This window comes from Dermacentor albipictus, chromosome 5, assembly GCF_038994185.2.
Source record: "Dermacentor albipictus isolate Rhodes 1998 colony chromosome 5, USDA_Dalb.pri_finalv2, whole genome shotgun sequence".
NCBI classification, from domain to species: Eukaryota; Metazoa; Arthropoda; class Arachnida; order Ixodida; family Ixodidae; genus Dermacentor; species Dermacentor albipictus.
This window is the reverse complement of record NC_091825.1, coordinates 122,886,642-122,910,859: the sequence shown is the minus strand read 5'-3', so window position 1 is coordinate 122,910,859 and position 24,218 is coordinate 122,886,642. Positions and strand designations below refer to the sequence as shown.

At 47.7% G+C, this 24,218-nt stretch overlaps 1 protein-coding gene and 1 long non-coding RNA gene across 2 annotated transcripts in view; one reads left to right on the top strand and one right to left on the bottom strand.

The window, feature by feature from the left end:
* The window catches only part of LOC135911636 (uncharacterized), a 180,535-nt gene extending 161,868 nt beyond the window's left edge, over window positions 1-18,667 (bottom strand). The window contains exon 1 of the long non-coding RNA XR_010567410.1: window positions 18,367-18,667. This is a non-coding gene — a long non-coding RNA (uncharacterized lncRNA). The remainder of the gene's footprint in view (window positions 1-18,366) is intronic.
* Window positions 1-24,218, top strand: part of LOC135911635 (nucleolar and coiled-body phosphoprotein 1-like) — a 179,982-nt gene that overhangs the window by 100,248 nt on the left and 55,516 nt on the right. The gene's annotated exons all lie outside the window — the stretch shown is intronic.

Below are 24,218 nucleotides of genomic sequence, written 5' to 3'. Positions count from 1 at the left end.
GTCACCTGTGACCGCTCGACGAGCCCCGGGGCTAGGGTAAAGGGGGGGGAATCAAGGTTTGATACATGCGACCGAGCATCGTCATTTACCGCTCGCATCCGTCACTGGAACGGCCGTACGCAGGCGATCGACAGCTGCCGCGGTCTGACCGCCACTTTGGCGGCCGCTGGACAACGGCCGCGATCGCTCATCGCTAAATATGCCCGAGAGTGGTCGAGCTGACGCTTCTGAGCGCGAGGAATGTGCAGGCCTTGCCACGCGGCGCAAACACCGGTTGGCTAGTAAAAAAGTAAATAAATAAAGAGCAAAGGTCTCACTGCCGACACGAGGCACAGATAAACTAGATAAGGCACGCATATGGGAAAATTCGGTGTTTGACCTGCGGACGACTTGTTCGAAAGGCACGCCCACCGGTTTACGTTGGAACAGAAACGTAAAAACCCCGCAAACGTCGCCGTCTGCCACTGGTTATTGTCCGACGCAAGGCTTCCCACAAAACGCCGGCTCTTCGACGCTAAACTCTTCCGCACAGTATACAGTACCGTTTCCCGTAATATCGTGGTAATGCAAGGGTACTTGTAACGTTATTGATGTACGACATTTCTGCAGCCGCAGTATAGGCAGTAAGTTTCGCGCAAGCGTCACGCATTACTTCGTTGTTTACGAAACAAACAAGCAAGCAAACAAACAAGCTATAAACAGGGATCACTAAATTTTTTGCCCACGCAGTCTGCGGTTCCTTATACAATGATGCATCGCAAGTTTACTGAATGATGATAAAATTCCGAGCAAACCCGGCAGCGTCGTTTACTTGCTTCAAGCGCGATTCGATCCATTCTCATTGTGACTGCCTAAAGGTCATCAGTTCTGGTGGATAGCCAAGCAAAAGCATTGAAGACCAAAGAGCTAAAAAAAAGAAAAAGAATGAACAAATGCTGACTCCAACTTGCTAGCGGATAGAGGTCGCTGCCATGCAGCGCCTGCGCCGTCACGCGGAGGAGCAGTGCTGAAGAAACATATGCAATAGCGACCTTCGAACACGCTTTTTTTTTTTCGGAGATTTGTTTCTACATCGGCATCACTTCAACTAGCCTCATCAAAGAAAGAAAATTCAAGTCGGATATCAGGCACCGAGTGTTCGTCATAAAAAAAAAAAAATCGAACATTCCGAAGCATACAGAGACAACTCCCGCGTACACATTTGCATCTCAAACAAAACCTCTGGAAGGCAATAAGCCCTTTAGGAAAATAAAAAGAAAGAGACGAACTCGTAAATCCTTGTTGGCAGAGGAGTAATGATCGCGTGAGGAGACAGACACTCGCGCTCCTCATTTAAATGAGCGCTCCCGCCGTATAGAAATGTTCGGCGGAAGAAAGAAAGCAACGAACTTTCTTTTTTTCACTTACTAGTTTTTCGCTCGGCACACGCAAGCAAGGAGAGAGCGAGAAAGCACTATGGCAAAACGGTGATCAAAAGAGGAAGAAGAAGAAGAAGAAGAAGAGGGGGAGGTGGAGGAGGAGGAGGAGGAGGAGGAGGAGGAATATAAATAAGAAGGAGAATAAGAGAAGGAGGAGGATGAATAATAAGAAGAAGAGGAGGAGGAAGAAGAAGAAGAAGAAGAAGAAGAAGCGAAAGGGGACGCTTCGCCGGCTTTCAAAAGACGCGGAATGTCGCCGCCGACGACGACGACGACGAGACCTCGTCGGCCGCGCCAATAACGTCCTCGTCGTGGTCGTCTCAATGCCCAGCGCGCCGGCATCTCGAAGTTTATGAGCTTGCCTTCCGAGCGCCGCCGGACAGCGGAGATAAGAGCTTCGGGAAAGTCCGGGCTCGATCGATGGAGTGGACGAACGCCGCGGCGGGGAGGTGTATATATCTATCTATATGGTGTATAAATACAGCCGAACTCCGTATACACACGGAACCCCTCGCTATTCCTTAAGATCAAGTCTCAGACCTCCTTTCCCTCCTCCCCCCCCCCCCCCACCCGACTCGTCTCATTCCCTGCACAAACACACACACGCAACTCCCGAGCCACCAATCCACCTTCTCTCTGTTTTTTTCCGTCATGCAGCCGCTCTTACGTTTCATGCGCGGTTTCGTAACTTCTTTGTCGTGCAGAGCTCTCGGAATTCGTTCTTCCTTTTCTTATCTTGTTTCTTTTCTTTCTTACTTCTTTTTTGGGGGGAAGGGGGAGGGGGGGGGGGGGGCTCCTGCCGGGACCTCTCGCGATGGAAACCGGATTAGAATAGAATCGGGTCGATAACCATAAATCGAGTTAGCGCCGCTCGCCCCGTTGGTTTTTAACATTGGCGAGCCAACCGTTGACCGACGTACTTTCCCGGGGTAAGATTAAATACATATATATATATGCACATCACAGCTTCCATTTCTTTTTCACGAGTGAACAGAGCTGATATAGCCAGTACACTGCGAGCTCTAGACGAGTTAGCATATACTTCGTGCAAAATGAGAAAGAGGAGGGAAGGAATAACAAAGCAAGACTGAATGCGAATGCGCACCTTTTGAACTCTGGCGTGAATGAGTACGAGTCTATAAACCCGGCCGCCCATTGCAATGGAGTTAAGTCCTAGATTCTCCGAAACGAATGCCTCTGTGAACGTGTCCCTGGTACCGGCGTTCCCATACAGATAATGGCGGTTTCTGAAGAATGAATTGTTTGAATTTTTCGTTGGTGGTGTACGGAAACTTGTTCTTTTACTGCCGCACTGCCGCTTACTGAATTCATTTTGAAGACAGGACGTACATTCAAAGCAGATGAGAACACCTCGCGTTCGTAACCAAAGCGCGTCTGATGATAATGTCTTTCTTTCTTGTGGACTTGTTATAAAGATCATTCAATTAGGATAGTTATGATGAGACGATTTCTATCTCATACAGGAGCCTTGCTTAACAATGATAGTTTGGTTGTTCTTACGATATGATTTGGCTTTACTTTATAACACTCTCAGTCGTTAAGACGAAAGAAAACGGACGTATGCACATGATAAACGGACGACGAACGTACAGCGTTTTTAAAACGGCAGCAGTAAACTAATTAGTAAACGACTTCCGCTGGCGCGTATATAATGACTGACTCTGAAACACGGTCGATGCAAGAAAACGTCCTCAATTGTTATTAATGGCTGCCATATTAATTGTACTTTCTCAGATGCAAAAAATATAAATAAATAAACGCCGACAGGAAGCCCATTATAGAGTTCATTTCGAACCTTCTGTTCTGAATATGGAGTTGGTACCTGTTAGTTTCGCTTGCCGTCTTGAAAGGTGAATAAATTAAAAACGAAGGAAAGATATAAAATGCGACGCTGTATACACATTCCTGAGCAGGTGTAAGAGAATCTCATTTATATTCCCCTCACTTCTCACTGAAGTAAAGCGCCTATAATGTTGATTTCATTAGCATATCGGCACGGCCTGAAGGCAAGAGACGGCGCCTGCAAATTTCTGATAACTCAAATGCACACGCAGCTCGAGGGGACGTCTTGTACAGCAGGCGCACTGTGAAGACTGTGGAAGAAAACGCGTTAATGCTTCGGGTATTTGACAAAAACCAAACGCAATCCAAGGCAACTAAATTTATGGTATACACGGCCTTCAAAAATCTACGTCAGATAATTGCAACTTATTGATGTTTGCTTGAAATATATTTAGCAGAATAAAACTATCATGCATATTGAAGAACGGCTGAAGCACGTCGTACACGCTGGGATCGACGAGCTTTTAGCTTCGTTCGCTCTTCCCGATTCGATCAAACTTGGATATCTCGTTGCCTTAATCCTTTGGTTGGTCCACTGCAAGGAGACATAAAATTTTGTCCCTTTCTCGTTCGCTCAGAGGCAGGTATACATATATTTTTTACAGCGATAACAGCATGTACACGATGAAAGGTTAGAGAAAGAGAGAAGTACAAAAGGACGCCCGCTGAGAACACACTTCGAACACGTGAACTCGAGACAACTTAGAGAGCGCCGGTCGATGCATTTAACCCCCAAGAAAAATTACGAGGCCTTTGTTGTGCAAGGCCGCGACCTTGAAATGTGCGGCTGAAGATGTGTGTCCGACATATGTTCAGTGCGTTACTGTGCATATTTTTTGTTAACGTTGCAGTGCTAGAGGACAATTGCAAAGCTTGTCACCTTAAACCTTCGAGGTTGTGCTGAAAGTCACTTGCCTGCTTTAGAATTCGCTTGTAACTTGTTAAACTTGTGTCTTTCTGATCCTGAAGTGGTGCTTTCCCCACAATCATTGCAAGAAATATGTGCTCCGATCTAAAATTTTCTGTCATGTAACTCTTTTATTCACTTCAGCCAGGAGTCTGGTTTGTATAAGGGACTATATACGAGAACGTTACAGTGTCACGTCGTACAGGGGCACGCCTCTTCGCCAGGCGTCAATTTAAGCCTATGTTCCAGTTCCGCTTATGTGATATGACAAACGTAATAAGTTGAGAAGATGTGTTTCAATATTTACGGAGATGAGCGTTACGAGTAAACCATGCTACACAGTGCCCATATTTCCAAAAAGCACGGATTTTCTCGAAGAAGCTGTCGAGGAACGCGTTCACTTACAACACGGACTTCTTTCCTTTAAAATTCGGACACATATCGCTATTTCTCATCCTGGCCGAGCAGTAATTTCCAATTTAGCTTAATCGCGCGAGATTCACGGGTTGAAAAGCTTCGACGAAATTATATACGCTCGCCGTGATAAATATTTTGTCGCCATCCTCCGAATAAGGTCACTCGGAGATTTAGCGTGAGTGAGTGAGTGAGTGAGTGAGTGAGTGAGTGAGTGAGTGAGTGAGTGAGTGAGTGAGTGAGTGAGTGAGTGAGTGAGTGACTGAGTGAGTGAGTGAGTGACTGAGTGACTGAGTGACTGAGTGACTGAGTGAGTGAGTGACTGAGTGAGTGAGTGAGTGAGTGAGTGAGTGAGTGAGTGAGTGAGTGAGTGAGTGAGTGAGTGAGTGAGTGAGTGAGTGAGTGAGTGAGTGAGTGAGTGAGTGAGCTCTAGTAATTGTGCTTTTCTGCGGCTAGGGCGGATTATTCAGGGGAGTCCGGAGGTCTTCACCCGCTGTTTCGTCCGTGCTCTATCGCAATGGCCGGCTGCCCTCAACCCAGGGCTCCGCTGGCCACTGCTGTGCGTCGTCGCACTAGACCCAGCTGGTCTTCGCAGCGGTCGCTGGACAGCAGTTCCTCCCATTGCTCCGCACTTGGGTGTGACATGACTGGGACTACATGAGTTTGTTGACATGTCCATGTTATGTGGTATAATGTGGGTTTCTCATTGCACCATGGTTATATTTAGAAAATCACGCTGTAACACTCGGTTAGGTAACAACCTGCCTATTGGCTACACAATCTTCAAAGCATTAGCAACTTTATGTTTCTGCCAGAATGTTATCTTTTTTTAAGTGTGATAATATATGCGGACCGTCCTTAAGGGACACCCACTGCTTGTTGACTCTGGAATACAAAAAACCATTAGGAAGCGGCAGCCAAATTGAGTAAAGAAATATTTTGTTCGGTCACACTTCTGGGAGGGTGTTGGAAATCGTGCTCGCGTGGCGCATCGAAGTATACGAAGATATGATTGACTCGCGACCAGCGGACTATCTACGTTGGGCTTGGAGAGTAGCGTTAGCCATGTTTGGATGGTTTAGCATTCTGCACCGATAAACCCCGCATGCCACTGCACCTAAATAAAAAAAGCTGTGTTTTCCCTCCGAGGGTGTGGTCACTTAAAGCACCACTTTTATTCTCCCTCAGCTAAGTAGACGTAGGGCACGCCTCGTACAGCACGCGTAGTTGACGTTATGGTTGCGCGGAAAGGTTTCCTTTAATTGTACGTACATCTTATCGCTGCAGCATCTGAGATGGTAGCCAATCTTTACTACGTGGCAGTAACTATTAGAATCGCCGAGAAGAAAGAAACTCGAACACGCGCCATATGTCTGTGGTCGGCTTAGGTTGAACGTGTTATTAGACCAAGGTCTCGTATGGCTGTCCCTTTGAGTTCGACCGATACGTCTTAACGACCTCCTTTATTCAGTCCGTGTCCTTCGTGGGACGTGAGTTGTGTGCATGCGATGCCCGGTGCTGTCTGTATTCGGATACAGGACGGCAGAAGTGTTTGTACACGCTGTGACAAAGCAAAAAAAAAAATAATTGTCCAGCGACAGAGAGAGAGAGAGAGAGTTAAGAAGCTAAATGAAAGGCGGGGATGTTAAACAGGAATGAGCCCGCGGTTGGCTACCCTGCACTTACGGAAGCACGATGGAGCAGAAAAGATTAGGAGAAAGAGGGAAACACGGGAATTGATGGGCACAGTCGCCAGATTAATGGAAGTTTTCAGCGCTTTGTCACGGACGGCAGCTCAGTCCGGTTGCCTTCAGGAATCGCATCAACGCTTTCCTGTCCTTTTGCAGTTGTGGTACGCGAGACTGTGGTCCCAAGAACTTGCCAAACGACAACGGTCACCCGTCTATAGGTGGTTTAGAATTTTGCGGAGGGCAAACCTTTCACTTCCGAAGTTCGAGCAGCAGCAAAGGAAGCATTCTACAGTTTATTCACCATGACAGGCATTGCATTCGCCGCCATCTGTTAGTCCTATCAAGAATGAGTATGCATTGTTGAATGAAACGCCCAGGCGTAAGAGACAAAGCACTGTTTCTTCACTCCGAGTAAGACCAGAAAAACGGGCACAGTTGCATAGAAGGGTCGAATGCAGGGGTTGCGCTTGACCCTTATGTCATAGCATCTTTTTGTCAAGTTTTTGACTGACCTACCTCTCTGTGTTAGGTAAGCCTTGCAGTCGAAATTTCTATCTTGTATACACAGAGCAAATATGGAAGGTGAGACTAGATTCGTAATCAATGCCTGTAATGGTCCTTATTCCTTCGCTAGTTAATAAAAATGGGTTCAGTGACGTCAAGTTATAATACTCAAAATCAACAAACGATAAGAGAACGATGTTCTGATCTATGCTCGCTTGAAGAATTCGCTGTGCGAACATAGATTAAGCGTTCTCTTTCATGTAGGTCCAGGATGCGCAATGATGTCGCGATACTAGCCGCGCTCAGACGCAGCATTCTCATGGTTAAACTCGCGCACTTAGAATACGTATACGCTTGCCTGCAAGGCCTTGCGGAGTGGTTGGCGGACCTGACAACGTACAAGCCAAGGTCGAGCCGATTACTCTTCGCCTGGCCGACAACTGTCACACAGCGCGCGAAATTGGTCCTATTAATTGGCCGTTTATTAAATGAATTCCATCAAATAAAGAAAAAATCAAGAGGATGGATGTCACTGCTCACCGCATTGTAACTGCGTCTGCCTCTAGATGCTGAAAGCTGAACGGCGGTCAGTAGTGGGGGGGACGGGGGGGGGGGAGGCAGCAAAAGGAACAAAGACCCGGATGGTAGTTTCAGAAAAAAAAAAAAAAGGTTGCTCTCTCCTACCTCTTTCCTGAAAGCCAGGCCGCTTAATTCCAGCACTCTCTCATGTCTGTTCTCATTTGCCTAGTCTATACTTTATCGCCGATTCATGAAGTGGCTTTCGTACCTTTACACTCAATGCACCTGTTTATTACAGCTGACATGTTTAAACCCTTCGAAATAAAGAGATAGAAAACGGCCAACCGGACGCACTGGGCGGGCCAAAGCTCACTGAACGCGCGCGCAGAAAATTACCACTTTGGGATTCATGGTCGGCTGAAGATGCGGGCGCGAACGTCGAAAAAGGAGATTTTAGACGAATGCGTACTGCGAAAAAACTCGAACGACGCGTTCGATTGCAAACCAACCAGCAAAACAAACAAACAAACAAACAAAAACAAACAAACAAACAACTAGAGGCACAGGGCAAGAATAGACGAAAGGAAAAAGAAGAAACGCCCCCTTGGTCGCGCTTCGACGCTGCGCGCCGGAAATCGGATCCCGGCCGCCTCGTTCTGAACGGAAGTCGGTAATTTCGAGCGGCCATACAGGACAACACAGGAGGCGGAGAGTTAGTTGCACGTCGGTACGGGACGCAGCCGTGCGAGCTGGCGCATGCGCCCTTGACACTTTGGCCCGCAAGTGGCATGCGTCGACTCTTTGGTGAATAAAGCGTATGACAGGGTGACCAGACGGATTCGGTCCTCCAAGTTAATAGTAATCATCATCATCATCATCATCATCATCATCATCATCATCAGCCTGGTTACGCCTTTGCAGGGCAAAGGCCTCTCCCATACATCTCTAACTACCCAGGTCATGTACTAATTGTGGCCATGCCGTCCCTGCAAACTTCTTAATCTCATCCGCCCACCTAACTTTCTGCCGCCCTCTGCTACGCTTCCCTTCCCTTGGAATCCATTCCGTAGCTCTTAATGACCATCGGTTATCTTCCCTCCTCATTACGTGTCCTGCCCACGCCCATTTCTTTTTCTTGATTTCAACTAAGATATCATTAACTCGCGTTTATTTCCTCACCCACTCTGCCCTTTTCTTTTCCCTTAACGTTACACCTATCATAATAGCAATACTTCTTAATACTACTTAATAGTAATACCCTTCCACAAATCCAAGTAGGCGATTAGACTTCGAAAGTAGTCCCGAAAGACTCGCCATTCCGGCCCTGCGATAGCGGATGTCCAGCCAAACTGTTGCAAAACCACTACACCTGCTGATGGGTGCATGAACTGTTTTATTACTTTATAGTGATGATAGCTTTGTGGTCTCTGCGGCTCCTCGGGAGCCCTGACTCTGCGTGGCCTTCCGATAACAGTGCTGCAACGGGATTGTCTACGGGAGCTGCAATGGGGACGCTTCTGCGGCCAACGTGGGAATTATGGGAAGTAGATGAATTCGCCTGAACTTCTTCCTTCTGGCTTCAGACGTCTTCGTGACTTGGTAAACTAGTCATTTTCAACAAAGTACTGTGTAATAAATAAATAAACGTTACTAAAGTTGTTCGACGGCAAGATTCGAGTACAGGACGTCTGGCACAAAAGCCCGATTTTGAAACCGTCCCGCCACGGACGCATGTATCGAGAAGTGGCATAGAACGTCCTTTTGAATTTCTTGCGGGCTATATACAAAATATGAGGTTTAGATGCTTGTTTTGTGCTTGTTATTTTTTTTAATAGAAACACATGCTGTTCTGTATGTTGTATCCGTGATTCCAAAGAATATATGCGCCTTTCGCTTCACTTTGCTCAGAGCTTGAAGCCTGCCTCACCTCGGCCGCGGGTCGGCCCGGTATAAACTCAGCTTAAGTGTTTGCATTTTTTGCCCACGGGTGTGGCCTCAAAAAAACTTGGGAGGACGGTTAAGCTTCGCCTTTAAGAGTGGAACGTGATGGCATCCAAAGATTCCTGAATGCTCCTCACGCTTTCCGGCAACTGCTGCTTACGTGATCGTAATGCTTACCGGGAAACGCTGCGGCGAACACTATGCACGAAGACAAGCTTTCTAGCAGAAACGCGGCCTCTTGCGTGGGCCGATGATCCCTTTATGTGTTCCGCATTATTAATATTTCATTCTGAGAATATTTAACATAAAACATAACAGGCATGCGCTGTTCGTGTTTTGCTTCATGACATTTGTTTGTGGGCCCTTATTCAAATTACCCGCCGTGATTGCTCAGTGGTTATCGTGTTGGGCTACTGAGCACGAGGTCGCGGGATCGAATCCCAGCCGCGGCGGCCGCATTTCGATGGGGGCGTGTTCTTAGATTTAGGTGCACGTTAAAGAACCCCAGGTGGTCGAAATTTCCGCAGTCCTCCACTATACGACGTGCCTCATAATCAGAAAGTGGTTTTGGCACGTCAAACCCCATATATCTTTTAAAATTCAAATTCCGAGGAATAGCTCTGTAAAGAATGTAAGACAAAGTATGAGTAACTTTGATGATAGAAGAAGTTCGGTGCCGTATAGAGTATCTAGGTCAATTTTCGCTCACGTGACGCCGGCTTGGTGCTCGATGCCGACAATGGATTTTCTGTGACACGGGGCCCTTAACGCTGTCGCGCTAAATGTGCCCCACCAGCGAGAAGCTAACAGCTTCGCTGTAAACGCGGAGCATCTCGTCAAACCCCCTGTTGCAACACCACCAGCACCACAACAACTGAAGACACTGATTCTTATATCGTTTACTTGTTTCTTTGTTTTCCCTCTGTGGATAGCCCATAACAGCTATGTGGAATCGACTATTATTTGGATTGAATTAGAAGGCCTTTACAACTGATTAGAAAACAACATAAATTTAAGGGGGGAGAAGCCAAGGAATGAAAAATAGCAAAGTACAACAAAATTTCACAAGAAATTTGTCTTGAAAGATTCAGATTTCTTCAACGGCTGAGCAAGCATCCCTAGAGCTGTGACCAAGTGGCTCCCAGAGAGAAAATTTCGAGAATCGAGGAAATTCACGCCCAATTTTAGGCTCCGCTTTTTCGACCGGAGTGCAAGAGCCGTATGCGCATGCGCTCACCGAGTAATACGAGTGCGTTCCACATTTTCGAGCTTCTTGGACATCTGGAACGCGAGAGAATTGTGCTCCGCGCTGGCGCTTTCCAGGTCAGGCCGTAACTCGAACTAATCCCGGCTCAAGGTGACAGGAGTGCCAGGAACACGTATACGGGGCTTGGGGGAAACCACTTTGAGCGAGCCTTCTTCCTACTTGCAAAGCCATGAACGTCGCGTACGAAAGATTAGCGGCCACCGTCAGCAGGCTGGCCGGATTATAAACTCTTACCTCTCGGCTTCCGCTCCCGCATTTGCGAAATAATTCATGCAAAATATGCCGAATAATCTGTCCAGTTATCCGAAGACTCGGTTCTCACGTTTTCCTCTGGTCTGCTGCGCGAAAATTCTGCCGCCGTGGAACAGAAATCGCGAAGAGGTACGCCGGCTTCTAAAGAGTTCGAGTTTTGAATGAGGAAACGAGGAAAATTGCCGAGACGCTTCTCTACTTCGGCTATGGCACCCAAATAACATCGTTTTTGTTGTTTATGAACTGCGACAATATTGGATGTTTGAAGGCGTAGGAATGGAGCAACAAGAAAAAGAAAAAGAAGAAACAAAAAGCGGGAAAGAAAGACACCGCCCGAGCTCTGTGTGGTGTCTATAGTGAATAGCCCGCCATCCGAAATTCGTAGCTGCGAACTAAACATTAAGCTATGTGGTCTCCGCCTATATAGCGGTGCTCCGCCGGGAGTCACCTAGACCACCGCGCGGGTCCGAGGATCCGAGCCCCTCAGGGGGACGATCAGCTCAGCCGCGTGTGTAGCGTGTGCCCGAAGCGGACGCTCGTTCGGTCTCCTATGGGAGCGAAACAGAGCGCCGCAAGGAGAAGGCCCAGAGTACAAGGAAGGCGTTTATTGTACGACCACCTTGGCGTTCCGGATATCTGTATACACCCGTTTCGGCGCGGGGCTCATGAGCCGAAGCTCCCGCAAGTCAAGGGGTGACACTCAGCTATCTCAAAACGCGGTAGCACGCCGCTATACGGGAGGATGGCTCCCAACGACCGTGCTACCAGGGCAACGTTCTTTCAGCTCGGGGTAGCCTCCGAGGGCGACTCGGCGCAGTACGACCGCGCACGTTAAGTGAGCCCCGTCTCTTTGGCGTAGCCTTCAGAACAGGAGCAGCGAAAAGGTACGCAACCGCCTCGGGTCTAAGACCTTCGGCGAGACCGGCCAACCAAAGGGATGACCGGGAGAATGGGAAGTGAGTACGCACCGTTTCGCTGTCCGAGAGCTTCTCCCCGCGTTGCCGCTCCTCGGTCGACTTGAGTCGCCAGGGGAGAGGGAACGCGGGTTCCCGCCCAAACAGACCAATCGGGTGAGCCCCTGGACCGTTCGGGGGCGGACGGCAGCAAGTGTTTTCCGTTCGGCGCCCTCGGAGGAATGAGAGAGAGGGAAAGCGGTGGACCGCGCGCGCGAAGTTCGAAAGCGACCTCGCCGCGCTCGGCTCCTATGCCCAAAACGTGCTGCGCTATGGCGCTGCAACGAAATGGGCTACGCAGTCCCCACAGCTATAAGATAAAAACACAAAACGATATATATATAGAAACAACCAAACCTTTCACATTTGTTTAGGGAGAAAGACTTCTTTTATGCTAGTATATTACAGTATGTTGCAAATATGTAATTATCATGTGTAACAGCGCCAGCGCGTGACGTGTGTGACAAGCAAGAGTAACCGCAACTCATGCCGAAATATATAGTTCGCCGAAAATAGCATACGACGTCACTGACACAGAAACTTGTCATCATGACGATAACGTTAGCATAAAAAGACATCGCACCGAAGCGCACAAGAAAAAGTCATCACGACGTTATACAGCATGATAAAAATTACGTCACACAAATTGTGCCGCACTATTCACAATAAACAATAAAAAATTATGGGGTTTTACGTGCCACAACCACATTCTGATAATGAGGCACGCCGTAGTGGAGGACTCCGGAAACTTGGACCACCTGGGGTTCTTTAACGTGCACCTAAATCTCAGTACCACGGGTGTTTTCGCATTTCGCCACCATCGAAATGCGGCCGCCGTCGCCGGGATTCGATCCCGCGACAGCAGCTCAGCAGCCCAACACCATAGCCACTGAGCAACCACGGCGCGGGTGTTCACAATAAACATGTTCAGCTTCAATTTTTGTAGGCCTTATAACGTACAGTGTGCGTCAAGGAATGCATTTTCACGTCACATCGATGTAATCGGGATAAGCCGAACCAGGTCGTAACCATTAAAATTGTATACCGGTTATCGCAAATTCTGACAGGAAGATAGTTTTGTGCAATAAAGTGCTGACATTCAAATCGTTACAACCTTTTTAATTTTGACACAACTTTATTACAACGATGCGAAATTAACATACTTCTCGAACAGCTTTTGCGTACGCACACATTAAGTATGGCGTCAAGAAGCCGCACATTCTTTCTTTACATTCGAAATATTTCACATCAGAACAATAGAAACAGTGCGCACGTACAAATAACATTTGTATATGTTTCATCATCATCATCATCATCGTCATCATTATCATCATAATCATGTCCACTGCAGGACGAAGGCCTCTCTCTGCGATCTCCAATTACCCCTGTCCTGCGCCAACCGACTCCAAATAGCACCAGCAAATTTCCTAATTTCTTCACTGCATCTAGACTTCTGCCGTCCTCTACTGCGCTTCCGTTCTGCGGTTCCGCTTCCGAATGGCACCCATTCGGTTACCCTAATGGTCCAACGGTTATCTGGTTTGCGCATTACATGACCTGCCCAGCGCCATTTTTTTCTCCTAATGCCTATTAGAACATCGTCTATGCCAGTTTGCTATCTGATCCAAACTGCTCTCTTTCTGTCTCTTAAAGTTATGCCTAGCATTCTTTGTTCCATCGCTCTTTGCGCGGTCCTTAACTTGTTATCAAGCTGTATGTCAGCACCGGTAAAATTCACTGATTGTATACTTTCATTTTCAATGATAACGTTAAGCTCCCATTTAGGGGCTCACGATGTCTGCCGTATGCGATCCAACCCATTTTTATTCTTCTGTGAATTTCCTTGTCATGGTCCGAGTTCCCTGTGATTAGTTGACCTAGGTAAACGCACTCCTCCACAGACTCTAGAGGCTGGCCTGCGATCTTGAAATCATGCTCCCTTGCCCAGGTTATTTATCATTATCTTTGTCTTCTGCATATTAATCTTCAGTCCCACTCTTACACTTTCCTGTTAAGGTCCTCAATCATTTGTTGTAACTCGTCTGCATTGTTGCTGAATAGGACAATGTCATCGGCAAACCGAAGGTTGTTGAGGTATTCACCATCGATTTTTACTCCTAAGCCTTCCCAGTTTAATAGCTTGAATACTTCTTCTAAGCACGCAGTGAATAGCATTGGAGAGATTGTGTCTCCTTGTCTGACTCCTTTCTTTATAATTATCTTCGCACTTTTCTTGTGTAGAATTATGGTGGCTGTGGAATCTCTGTAGATATTTTCTAGACTATTTACGTAAGCGGTCTGTACTCCTTGATTGCGCAATGCCTTTTTGACTGCTGGTATCTCTACTGAATCAAATGCTTTTTCGTAATATATGAAAGCCTTATAGAGAGATAAATTGTACTCTGCGGATTTGTCGATAACCTCGTTAATGACATGGATGTGATCCATTGTAGAGTAACCTTTCCTGAAGCGCTAGCCTGCTCCCTTGGTTGACTAAATTCCAGTGTTGTCCTTATTCTGTTGGAGATTATTTTAGTAACTATTTTATATAATACTGGCAGTAAGCTAATGGGCCTATAATTTTTTAGTTCTTTAACGTCGCCCTTTTTTGTGCATTAGTATAATGTTTGCATTCTTCCTGTTTTCTGGGACCCTTGCAGTCGATAGACACTTCGTATGGAGAGCCGCCAGTTTTCCTAGCATTATGTCTCCTCCATCTTTGATTAAATCGACTGTTATTCCATCCTCTCCTGCCGATTTTCCCCGTTTCATGCCTTGTAAGGCCTGTTTCCAGGTTATCCAGCTGTACACATATACAAGGCCTTTGTATATGTTTACAGCTGGATAACCTGGAAACAGCCTGTGGTCTTTCGAGTGCTCCGGCTGCGCGCATTCACTAAATCAATCAATCCATCAAACCATCAATCCATCCATCAATCCATCAATCAATCCCTCAATCAATCCATCCATAAATCCATCCATAAATCCATCCATCAATCCATCAATCAATCCCTCAATCAATTCATCAATCAATCCATCAAACCATCCATCAATCAATCCATCAATCAATCAATCAATCAATCAATCAATCAATCAATCAATCAATCAATCCATCTCGACGAGATAGCCGACGCGGAGATAGATAGATCATCCATCCATCCATCCATCCATCCATCCATCCATCCATCCATCCATCCATCCATCCATCCATCCATCCATGCATTAAATGACATTCATGAATTATATGACATGAATGGCATGAAACAAGAATGGCATGCAAACATGACGTGGAATTAATGCAATGACATGAGTGAGATGTCATTACATGAATTGCATTCATGACACAACATGCGTGCATTACATGACATAACGTTGTCGTCTTGCTGAGGCCATCACGCGGAGGCTCACGTAGCACGCACAACTGCTTAATATACACAAATAAAATTCGCCCATGCGGTAGCTCTTTCAAGAGCCCTGAACGATGCTAGATGGCGAACGACCGGCAATATGTTTCGCATAGTACCAATCCCCACAGTAAGTGGAATGTGCATAATTTTTTCCTGGTTACCACACCCCTATTTTCGTGTTCCCTTCTGTCTCTTTTTCTCTCGCTCTCTCCGGATACTTGCTCCTGTTCGTTTTACTCAACTAGTGACGTTGTTTCCTATTTCATATCGTTATCCCTTTCCTACAGCGTGTAAAGGAAAAACTGTCATTACTGTAAACACCTTCCTCTAGCGCGGCAAAAGGGATAAGGAGAAAGAGAGAGAGAGAGAGAGAGAAGGATAAGAGCGGTATCATATTACCGCAGAAAGATACAATGCCCCGCAAGCTAGCGGAACGGAAACTCTGTACTACCACAAGCACGTGCGCTCACAAAAGTGAACGTGCAGCATGTTCGCACGGGTATCGCGTTTCTTGAATGCCAAGGAACCTCGGAAGCCTAGAACCGCACCCTGAAACCCAGCTATATAAAAAAAACAAAAGCTCATTACGTAGCTCGTTCGTTGCCTATGTAATTCGTACATATTTCTTTCTTGTCCCTCTCCCCCTCTTTGCGCTGTTCCCAATGAGGAACGGGACGCTTTAAGCTAACGACTTACAAATCGCTCGTCGGAAGTCCTTACTCATTCTCGTACGTCTTGGCCGTGCGCGAATTACTTTTTGCCCGCTCCTTCTTTTTGGGCCCGACGCAGGAGATTGCTCAGCTATAGAAGAAATGGGGGGCGGGGGGAGGTGAGGTGAAGGACATGAGGGGGGAGAAATGCTTCAATACTATTAAGCAAAAAAAAAATAATGAGAGAGAGAGAGAGAGAGAGAACTAGAGAGAGAGGATAGAGTTAAAGGGCGCAAACGCGCAGCCGAGAAGCTGCGCAGCCAAGCAAGCAAGCCAAAGCAGTTGTGCCGTCTAAACAACTCAGCCCGTCACGTAATTAATCACAATTAGAGACATAATTATACGCGCAGGTATACACATGAGTACAAGCACACAAAAAAAATGAACAAGAAAAGGAAGGTCTGCCTCGCCGCAACACCAGCTCCTACAGGGGAGGTCAGATGCGAACGCGGTGTGCTGCGAGTGCGCGGTGGCTTCCCCGCAATGCAACACACCAGTCCCTGACAGGATCACTTAGCCGGTCCGCGGGGTTGATGGTAGCAGTGGTAGTGGTGGCCGAGGGGGAAGATGGGGGGGGGGGGGAAGGGGGAGTGAGGGGAGTCGAGATAACGGCAACGAACGGGGAATGAAAAAAGATACGTTCCTGGCTCGGGGTTGGACAGCGCGAAACTGTCATGGGGCCACTTTCCCCTCTCATCTCGATGCAACGCGTTCGCAGCGTGCCTTGCTACGGCATATTTTCCTTTCGTGCGCGCGAAGCATTATGCGGAAACTCGAGGATTGCCCACCCCCCTCCCCTTCTCTAGCGCCTCAACACCCTTGCTATCTTCCATTCCTTGCATTCCCCGTCTCCACCGCGAACCTGTCTCCTCCAATTTAAAAAAAAAAAACCACCTACCTGTGGCTACGCTTACGACGTCCGCCTTTCTGTAATTGGACCCAACGCGCCGAGCAATTTTGAACCGGCCGGGAGATGCGCAACGGTTGCGTGGCAGGTCTCGGAATGTGATAACGACACGATCCTGCGCGCGCACGCTTTTGTTTCACAAGGCGCGAGTAACATATACACTATGGGGTGCTCACCCATGTCATGATGTTTTGTGATCTTGATGTTCTTTTGGCTCCTGGAGCGCCTTTATCAGTAGAAGACTGCGGTTGAGCGAGCTGTGCGCTCATGGATGTGACACTATCGTGCGCATGCGCGTCAAGCACGCGCGGTTAGCTGTAAGAGAGGCGCTCTAGCGAGTAGACCGGCCGGCACGCATCGCTCAAGGGATTAAAGGTGTGAAAAAGAGAGTACGCTCGTTTCCGCCGCGGTTCTCATTGCCGAGAACGTCGTGCCCACTGACCGTGATGGGAAGAAGACCGCTTTTCTTTTCTTTTTGGCCCCCTGCTTCGGCGAGCTTATCTGTCACGATAATGGCGGCAAATTGCGGCTCTTGATGGCTGGCGCAAATCGTTCGTGTGCTGCGTCGCGTGCTCCTTCCCGCTGTTTCTCGCTCGCCTCAACAATGCCGCGAAAAAGCTTGTTTCCGAGGTGGCGATGACAACGTAATTTAGGACCCGGCGCGCTGGCGAGGCTTTTTCGCTTACGCTCGGTGCTTGTCTTAATTGGTTTCGCCTTATCGAGGATAGAGAGTTCGCCGGGATACGGCAATTTGTCGTGAACTTGTCACGCGTGACCCTGAAAAGCGCATAGGTCGGCAAACTCACGAGTTGACTCGCTCAGACCGATCTGTGTAGTCTGAGTCAGCCCGGCTGAGTAGAACTTTGTTGAGTCTGAGTCTGAGTGAGCCCGGCTGCGGATAATTTTATATCAAAACCGAGTCCTAAGCAAAAAAAAAAAAAATTTTACGTTGTAAGCGAGTTTGAGTGAGTGGCGCTTATTTGGCCAGCCTATATGCTGAAAAGCATGACGGCAGGTGCAGAGGGCTGACGTTACTGCAACTATAGTTGCTTTAAAGGACAGTCGCAGTGGCAAGGACCCATTTTGTGGAATGCATTTAACCCGCGATGCGTTTACACCGGCGTCAATTCCAGGGGAAACGAAAGAGGAATCTTATCTCCAGGCGCTCGTTCTCAGTGCCATCCACGTCAGGAAAATGGCGAATCGGGAGAGTTATTCTGGACTCTCCTTTAATAATATATGGGGTTTTACGTGCCAAAACCACTTTCTGATTATGAGGCACGCCGTAGTGGAGGGGCTCCGGAAATTTCGACCACCTGGGGTTCTTTAACGTGCACCTAAATCTAAGCACACGAGTGTTTTCGCATTTCGCCCCCATCGAAATGCGGCCGCCGGGGCCGGGATTCGATCCCGCGATCTCGTGCTCAGCAGCCTAACACCATAGCCACTGAGCAACCACGGCGGGTCTGGACTCTCCTTTAGAAAGGCGTGAAGGAACAAGCACGATAGAATAACACAGAATACCGGCGCTTCCACGTCGCTGTAGCCATGCAGGCAACGTTATTCTATTCAACCGTGCAAGCTTCCTTAATTAATACAGATAAGACACTCACCGGTGGCTGAAACGGGACGAACAGTTGGAAGGGGCGATTCCGACACAGCACACAATCCTCGATCCAGTCGAAACGAGCACGCCAGATTGGCCGTGCACTCCGCCGTGAAGAAAATGTTTCCGGCATCGAAGAACTGCCGGGCAGCGCACAATCGATGAACCGTCGGCGCGGCCATGTTGAAACGCATATAGGCTGCTCCAGATCGCTCCGCTGCTCGTCAGCAATAAAGGCGACATGCCGTCGATGCGGCTGTCGTCCGTACTGGATGCGCAGGTGCTTGTCATCCAAGATCTTGTGAGCGCGTTTGTGAGGGCAGCAGAGGAAACGCTCGCGCCGCCAATGATGTTTCTGCTTCTAGTAGCGATATACTAACTGCGTCATCTACGCGGTTGGTACAGCGCGGTGTAGTACTAGACTTCCTGCCCGCTTGGCCAGCAGTCTCGTTGCAAGCAAGGCTGTTCGGGGTTCGTCATACACCGAGTGAATTAACCCCTAAAAGCACACACACTATTCCACTTTAAGGAAAATTGGAACAACCTGTTCATATTTATTCCTCGCCATGGTGAGTACATTGGTAGTAAAAAAAAAAAGAGAGAGAAAGAATGAATTCTTAGTTGACTCAGACATAGCGTTGTAGCATCTTATTATTGGTGTTCCATTTTATGAACTATCCACCAACTGAAACTTCACTCCAGCATACTAAAAGCGCTATACTATGGGCGTTGCGTTAAGTTTCACTTAGCCAATCATCATGTCGAGGTATCAAACTCAACCTACCGAAATATGACACCCAGTGCTATATCTTTGACGGCGCTTCATTTCTACTGTACACCGGTGCAAGCTATCCCAGGACTAATACATCTCGGTAAAGCGGACTTGTACAGAGAAATAAGTGGAAGTATAGGCTGCAGCTGTACGCACATCCATTGCCACGCAACCCTGTGACAGCTTCAAAACTCCAAAGCACGCAGCTTCATGAATAAATCCGATTGATGATGGAAGATGGAATTTATAGATAGAGGGTGTCACGTTGCAGGAATTAAGAACCAAGATGCAGAGCGTTTCTCAATGTTTTCAAAGCCACTGGACAAGAAGCAGCAGCTGTCACTGGCTAATTCGCAGCGCGCTGCGGCTGCATAACGCAATAGTCATTCCGCATCTCGGGATAGCGATGAAGAGAGTTCATTGTAAGAGTGAGAGCTTGCAAGTGGTGTAACGTCCACAGGGTCAGTGGCTGTTCCAGCCATCTTCACAACTTCGCAAATGGTATAGCGCCTAAAAAACTTTCTAGAAAAAAAAAAGCAACAACTGTATACGCGCGTGATCACTGTTACTACATACGTATATATATGCTTTCATAATTTAATGATGTATGCCGCCAGAAGCAAGTGTCCTGACACCATGGGAACGGCAGTCAATCCATATCTGCCTCACCTTTGACTGACTGAACAAACTTTATTGAAACCAGCAAGAGATGGTGGCTGGGCCTAGGCCTCCCACGTGGGGACGTCGAGGTGTTGCCTCTTCGCCGCCTCGCAGGCCTGCTGGGTCACCCAGAGTTGGTCGTCAAGGTTGGGGCTACGCAGGGCAGCGTGCCATCTCGACGAGAGGGTCGTGGGGTTAGTGTCGGGGTATTGGTGAGAAGAAAATATACCATATATCTAGTGTTGCTCATTCGCAGTGGGCGTCGCAAGAAGCAAGGGCGAAAGTGTACCGTAAAAATGGGTGCTACGCTGTGAGCCAGTACTTCCATGCAGTTGAGCTTCGCAATGCACCTCCGCCTTTCTTAGCGACTTGAATAGGATATTGCATAGGAAAGATGCATGTTGTATGCAGTACAAATCTTCCTACTTCGTCAGCCCCTCAATGAGATCCCCATCAGTGCGTGTGCTGAAGTCTACAGTGTTACAATCAGTGTGTCATACTAGGTGCACACCTATCGGTGAGAATGAAGTACCGCCCTGCCGCAAGTGGCGACTATAGGCCGGCTGCTGTAATCGTCTTGACCCAGCAAACAGATCACGTGCGTCGTATGCGCGCGAGTGACCAGAGTGCTCGCGTAGGTACGTATACGTTCGAAATGCGCCAATCGGTTATACCACTGACGTCACAATGGCTTCAAATGAGGCCACATAACCCGCGAGTATATGGCCTCAAATTCACCGAAAACGCTACGCGAAAAGCCAAAGCCACCGTGTTCTTCCTTTGTGCGACTCAAGAATGAACGCACGTGTATGGTTCCTTGATCTTGCGTACCGCATTCGCACACAAATGCTGGCCGTTCCTCCGCCCCCCTCCGTCCCCCCTCCCCCACAAGACACCATCCACACATACCTTACCTCTTTTTTTCTTTCAGCCTTTTGTTGTTGTTTTTGGTTCTTTCTTTAATATTCGGTAAGAGAAGTTCAATTCGACGGCTACTCCTATGCTGCGAAAAATTCCGACACCTACGGTAAACACGTCCCTTTCTTTCTTTCTTTCTTTCTTTCTTTCTTTCTTCCTTTCTTTCTGTCTTTCTTTCTCTCTTTCTTTCTTTCTCTCTTTCTTTCTTCCTTTCTTTCTTTCCTTTTTCTGACCCCAACGACTCTATAGCTACTCCGCTCCATTTCACAGCGGCAAATTCAGTTTCGCGGCGCCGCCCGCAAATACAATCTACTGCGATCACGACTGCAAAGAAAGCGCCGCTGCAGAGTTTGAAGCGAGCTTTTGAAAACAGCACCGTGGTAGTTTCACAAGGGATTCAACTCGCCTGCCTCTGACAAAACGTGCGCGCGCTGGCGCGCCGCTCCCGAAAAAAATTTTGCGTTACAAAGAAAGCAAGTAGATAGATAGAGAGAGAGAAATAAACAAACTCTTAAAACGCCTCGTTTCTTACACGCCGCCTTTGTACACACATAAACACGCCCCAACGCCTAACGCTCACCTCGTGTCTCCAAATTTTTTATGATGTAAGGCGAAACCATCAAAAGAATGTGGGTCTCGGGGTCGTTCGCTTAACCGCAGCAATGAAGTCGGAAACCGCAGTCGATGGAGGGTGACGAACAGGAAAGTTTTCATACAGAAATGACCGTTTATTTTCTTCTCGTATATTCTGGAAATTGTTGTACTACGTGTACGCGCCGCGTTTGTATTGACATATACGCCAAGCACGCAGGGCGCGTAAATTGCACGTGTGGTCTAGTTCTTTAGCAAGGCGCCGAGCATGGGGTGAACTACGCAGAGCAAAGAAGCGTAACATAACTTTTTTTTTTATATGTAGACCAATTTCAGAGAACATTACATAAGGAACGAGATGCAGAGAAGAATAAACTTCGTTTGTTTCGAAACTAAATTAAGTTATCGTGGGCTATAACGTCGCCAAACCGCATAGCATACGCCATGAGGGAAGTCGTAGTAAAGACTGTAGGTTGATTTTGATGATATCATTTTGCACATATTGTACCTCTCGCGCATTTTTGTTTTTTTATGCTGCCACTGTCCTTAATAATATCGTTTGGAGTTCCCTATCGATGGTGTGTACCTGCTCTGCGGATATGAAATAAATAAATAATGTTCATTTAGAAGGTAAATAACCCCAGGTGGTCAAATTTAATCCGGAATTCTCCACTGCGGTGATGATTCGGGATGGTCGTGGTGGTGGTGAAAACTTTATTTTTGTCCGGCAGGTTAATAGGGTGGGCTTGACCCTGCCTAGGCGTCTGCCACGAGCCCTTAATTGGGCTCTGGCATCATCGGCCCGCTGGATTGCCCACAGTTGATCTTCTGGGGCTGCAGGGGAGCAACACAGCAGACCAACGCACGTGGAGGCTTTCGGATGTCATAATCTTCAATAATAAATGAGTCAGTCAACCTACATACCATAAAAGAAAAAAATAACGGGCCTTCTGTTTTACAAAGAAATATAGCACGCGACCTTATCCTAGAACGCGGAAAACCAGCCTTCATTTTTGGAAATTTTGAGCTCTACGCCTTCGAAAAAAAAAAGATATTTTAATCAGCCTTGTTTACTATATATACCGAACACGCTTTAAGGCGGACGTTTTCGCTCAAGGAACTGGGCCGCGCGGCAATATAAACGGTGATACGAACTTCTTTCGTGTTCTGAAGCATCACGACATTAACTTCAGGCTGTAAAATAATTAAAAAAAATTACCGAAAGTACAGAGAGATAACCACCTGCGGTTACCACCACGGGAACGGTGGTCGTAATTCCGCCAAATTACAACGGATACACTTACACAGGCCACCTTCCACACGTGGTCTATGTGTTCCGGCGGAGAGCCGAGGGAAAAACGCCGAACGACGCGGTTGCGTCCACGTATTCATCATCATCAGTCTAATTAGGTCGGCCTCGAGACAGGGGCCTCTCCCTGAGAGCTTCAATTACCCCTGTCCCACACGGCAGCCGCTCCCACTTTACGTGATGCGCCCAGTTGACACAAATTTCCCCCTAACCTCATCTGTCCGTGTAATTCTCCACCACCCCTCGCTCGACTGTAGCGTTTGCCCTCCTTTCGCAACCCATTCTGTTACTCTAGCTGACCACCGATTATAGCGCGTTGGACGCATTACGTGATGACACGCCCCGCTGCGATCCTTTCTCTCGATCTCTCACGAGTAATATCGCGCGCCCGCGTTTCCTGTGTAATCCATACTGCCGCCTTTCTGTCTCTCAGCGTTACGCTTGGCCCTTTCGTTTTCGTAGCTCGTTGTGCGGTTCTTAGCGCCCCTCAAAGGAGAAGAAAAAAAAAAGAGGGAAAGACAGCAAGAGTGTAAAACCAGCCGGCTACCCTGTACTGCGTAAAGGGGCGTGGGGAATGAAAAATAATAGGAATACTTCAGAAATCAAACAAACAGAGAGAAAGTGGCAGTGATGATGAGTGGTTTTAAAGGAGAAAATAGAAGAGATAAGTACAGCGCCGTTACTGCCTCTCGTGCGAGGGCACCTCCACGTGGCAATGCTGACAGTGACACGTATATAGAACACGCTTGAATTCACGGACGCTCGTCTCCATAGCTTCGATCCACACCTGCAGCTCGAATTACGTGCGGGATTCCACGAGCCGAAGCTTACCTCCGGCGTGGTAACTCGGCGACCTATTTATAAACGCCTACTCATTCCGCGTTAGAATGGCCGGTCTTGAACGCGGTATACTGCGAGTGTGAGGAGACCCGGGCATTTCCTATGTGACTGCCCCACGGCCACAGTGTGCACAGAAAAGAACTCTCTACTGCGCTACATAGACTTGGACGATCGCCCCTTGTCAGAGAAGAGAAATCCTGCGACACTAGCCCAGGCCGTTTTCAGCTCGGAATGCCTTATACACGCTATTCTACGCTTCCTGCGGACCTCGTGACAGATTCAAGTTCGAGAAACTTTAGCAAATGTACTGTCCATTATGTGAGCTTCCGCGTCACAGGAAAAGACCGTGACACTTTGTGAATAGCCTTATGTTCGCACCTGAGTTAGTTTATGCGCCTTCCCTGTGTTTTTCATCGTTGCATGTGTCGCACTTCATCCAATGCCTCGAGATTATGCCAGTTGGCCGTCCCTGTAAACGTCTCCAGGATTTTCGTTAAAGCCAGCATCTGTCTATACAAAGGTTGGCAAGCTGCAGCTTGTGTGTGTCTCCCAACACACAGCATCCCAATTTTTATATTCGCGCACATTTTCTTCTCATAATGTGCAACGTATGCTGCTCTAGGCCTCGATCACCACTCATTAGGTCTTGCTTTCCTTGGCTAGAATATGCAGAATCATTTTGTGCATATTTAACTCCGAACCCACTGCTAGAATTTCCATTCAAGTGCGTGTTTATTCGCAGCGACCTATCTGCAGAGTCGAATAGCAC